Raw genomic sequence first — 4410 nt, 5'->3', positions numbered from 1 at the left:
GGGCTGCTGTCCACTCCAGAGGTGAGGACCAGAGCTTCAGATCAGCAACCAGGGTGAACACTCTGGAGAGAAAAGGAGACACAGACGCAGAAGAGAGAGAGGAAAATCAGCATGAAATGAAGACCAAGTACCAAGAGAAAAGGAGGAGGAGGTTATAAAATGACTGTAATAACTATGCCGGATACTGATACAGCCTTTTGATTATTTCTAGTCTTAATTAAAAGTCACAGAGGTCACCTTCTTTAAAAGAAGAGCACGTGTGTTGCAGTGTGTTACTCTGTGTATTTGTGTGTGTGTTGGAGATGCATACGTTTGGAACGCTTTGTCCTCTGCACCAGATGATCCCCAAAAAACAGCTCTGAGAGGAGAGCAGGAAAAGGTAGATAAAGCAGCGAGCAGAGGAATACAGACAGGCAGGCAGACAGACAGGCAGGCCGGCACACACAGAGAGGGATTTGTTTAATGCAGCTCAACTGATTCCTGTCAAAATGATCCCGCAAGCTCATCCGCTTTCTGTCTATGTGGAGATTTCACAGCTGAATAACTATCTGTTTCCCTCCCCGCTGTGGCCGCGCTTTGTGTAAATGCCTGATAGCAACCTGAGATTTAAACATGTATTCCAGTCTGCTGTTACTCTCACTTGCAATGTTGGACCAAAGCAGCCGAGACCTCTGCAGGTCCTCCTCCATCCGTACTGAGGCTCAAGGGCAAATGCTAATGAGCAGCTCTTAATTACGGCTCTGCAGAGAGCGAGTAATTAAAGCAGGCTGATATATCATCCTTTTTATGAAAAATGGGATTCTTTTTTCTGTGAGTGCAAAAAAAAATAATATTACATTCCCTTTTTTTATAGATATAATCTGATGAACTGTGTGAGGATTGGGATTAGTGCTGAAACAATTCACTGATTATTCGACTGAAAGAAAATGAATCGCCCAACAACTTGGATGATTGATCAATCGATAAGTATTTGTCAAGGTCATGGATGAACTTTAGATCTGTGAACATATCTATATTAATATCCGGTACTTTGGGGACGGGGGGGGGGGGGGGCATTTATTTCCCATACTTAAAAATAATAAACACTAATTTAGAATTATACGGTGTATCGTTGCATATTTCCTCTGTCTTAAATTGCTTTGATGTGACGTAACTTTAAAATGTCAGGAGGCAATTCCACCCCTTGAAATGAAAAAAACTTTAATTCTGCAATAATCCAGATAAAAAGTGCATAATGTGGTTGTTCTTTTTGATGGCATCAGTCAAGCTGAAGTGCATTAAAAAAAAAAAAAAAAATTCTTGCACAAGCCTGCCTTGTGATACTGTTGCAGAGTGCGGCCGTTGTCTGATACAGACAGTCCTTATCATTAGATCTCTGCTCTGCTGAATCATCCCTACAGAGGACTCACAGCACAACTGCAGCTCATTGTTTACTTGCATTCAAAGCTTTTTGTGAAGGCATGCAGATGCAGGTAAGGGACCTAGTTAGGCAGAAATGATTACACTGAACCCCACAAACACAACTCTGCACAAATTTCTCGCATTGCCGCGTTATTTTGATCAAACCGTGTCGAAAAAAAAAAGCAAGGCTCACGACAGAGAGGAAAGATCTGTGGCAGGCGAGGATGTGAGCCAAGTTTGGATGTATGATACTGAAAGTGCTTTGGCTTAGCCCCTGAGCATGAGAACGCCACACTGAATGTTTCATCACAGCTGCAGAGAGATGATGCAAATTATGCAGAACCAAGGAAGTCAGGCCGGTTGCTCTCTCGTTTCGTATACTCGTCTCCTAATTACAGCAGACCTTTCCTTTTTCAGCACCTAACGTTCTCAACCCGAACGCAACAGCGGCGCTGAGCTCTCAGCCTCGATGCCTGCGGCAAACGTTACCGTTGGAGCACCGAGAGGCAAGACTAAGACAGAAAACACTGTCACTGTCACCCTCCTCGTCACATGACAGTTTGAATAAGAGAAACCTGTCTTCTGTCACGCTGAGAAGAGCCAGCAGTAAGAAAAATCCATACAACATCAGCAAATGTGTGGGGGGGTTTTCACAACCGAGCACAGCGTGTTTCTGCTAGCGTCTTCTAATCTTTCTCCCTCTGATGATCTCAAAGCTCAAAGGACACTCTGAGCAACACATTCTCTCTGCATACTGTACATGATCAGTGACTGGCCTATACTCTTTCTTTTCCTTTTTTTCTAGAAGAAGCATGGGAACGGTTTGCATTGTACCGGGCAATTTGTCTCTATCTGCAGAACCATCAATCACACGGCCCTCGACAATGTGGGACGCTTATGATTTATTAACTTCATTATGAAACACCTATAACAGAACGTCACATCAACAGATGATAAATCTGAAAGACTGCCATAACTAAATATTTCATGGATCGGTATGTGCTTACGTACTTTAACAATTCAACAACTGAATATTGGGAAGAATTTCCATCTGAGTCTATTGGAGCTGATATTCACTACTTGGCATATGCAAACAAGCACAATTTGCATCTGTTTATGCAATTACACAAAGATGCATTAGCACACATTAGCACACAGTCAGACACACAGAAACACAACAGTGACACATCTCCATAAATGGAAACAGTGAACAGTTATGAAAGCAGACACGCAGAGTGGGAATTCTCTCTCTCTCCCTCTCCGCGTGTCTCCAGTGTCCTGTTTTTCTCCCACTCTCTCCTCTTCATCTGTTCTACATTATGTTTTTCTGCTATCTCACAGTCTAACTCTCTCCGCTCTCTCTTTTCTCTGTCTCAGCCTCTCACTTCGCAGTAATTGAGGTAAATGGATCTTAGCCAGCAGAAAGGAAAAAAAAGAAGAAGAGTGTGGAAGTGAGCAGCATGAATCCCAGCTGCTGAGGAGGAGGAAGAGAGGATGTGCTCAGACACCCCACATAGATGGATTGAGACAAACACAGCCAACAGTAGAGAAAGGGTGTGTGTTTTGTGTGGGCTGGCTCTGGGACGTGTGTGTGTATGTGTGTGTGTGTGTGTGTGTGTGTGTGTGTGTGTGTGTGTGTGTGTGTGTGTGTGTGTGTGTGTGTGTGTGTGTGTGTGTGTGTGTCTGTGTGTCTCAGTCTTTGTGTCTCTATGTATACAGTGGCTATCAGTAGAGACTTATTGCATTCCACGTCTGTCAGCAGAACACTGGGCCTTTTAAACCTTATCAATTTCCTTTAATTGTGATCGGACCTTCTGCCAATCATGTGAACAACACACAAACACACATCTGACAACATGTCCATCCAGCCATATCAACCACCAATCCAGTGAGGATGACGCTTGATAAAAGGCCAAGTCGCCATTAAATAGCTCTCTTCTGTCTCTTGTGCCTTTTATATCTCTCTCACTATCTCTCTGCCTGTCTTCTCCCTGAGACACAAGCACACACTCTCTGATACACACTCACACACACACACCACAATGCACACACATATATGTATACACTACTTATTGATTTGAGCTGAGACACAGAGCCACAGTCCACTGGGACTCTGGGGCGATAAGCTGGTCTGTCTATAGGCAGAAAGATGCCAAAGAAAAGCTACTGAGGTAATGAGGTAATGAGGTTGGAGGCTTCAAAATAAGGGGGGCACTTCTTAAAAGCGAGACGGTCTTTACTGCAATAGGAAGCTCACCCAGCTGCATCCTAACGTTCAACATGATTCAATTTCAAATTGGGTGCTTGAACTGCTAAACAAGTAAATTTGCTACACCAGGGTGTTAAAGGATTGTAAATACATTTGGGAGACGCAGGTCAAGAAATCCTCAACTGACCCTGGTAAGTTTCAAAAATGCTCGCTCCTACATTTCCCATAATGCAACCAACAGTGCAAGTGTTCCCTCAGACAACCATTTTGAGCAGTCGGAAAAGAATTTGAGAATTATGTTAGTATATTATATTGAGAATTTCTGTCAGTTACAATATCTCCATCACTTGGTGTATAGCGTCAACACACTGTTAGCAAAACAAAGTCACCATTGCAGTTAAATTATATATATAATATTAACATAAAACAATCAACTCAGCAGACTGAAAAGGAGCTAAAGGGTGATTGTTTTGCAACTGGTTCTGCTGTAACACAGTAGAAGAAGCTAATTCAGGCTATTAGATAGTATGACGACAAGGCTAGCAGTCAGGGGCAACCATCTTGGAAAAATGCGTGAGCACCTCCATTTGTGTTCTTCCCATTCTGCCTACCTTTAATACTCCATGCCTTAGGTTTGTAACACAGACATTATGCATCTGTTTCCTCATGACAAGTAGTGCTCTCTATTACTCGCATCATTTTTGTATATAAAAGTTGTTCTCTCTCAAGCATTAAAGACGGAGAAATATAATAACTGGATATTTTCGTGCCTTTAAGCGGTGCATTTAACACCTCTCTAA

Source organism: Cebidichthys violaceus, unplaced genomic scaffold, assembly GCF_023349555.1.
Source record: "Cebidichthys violaceus isolate CVI_PGR_0920_01 unplaced genomic scaffold, fCebVio1.0.p SCAF_2, whole genome shotgun sequence".
NCBI lineage: Eukaryota > Metazoa > Chordata > Actinopteri > Perciformes > Stichaeidae > Cebidichthys > Cebidichthys violaceus.
Note: the sequence above shows the minus strand (reverse complement) of the source record.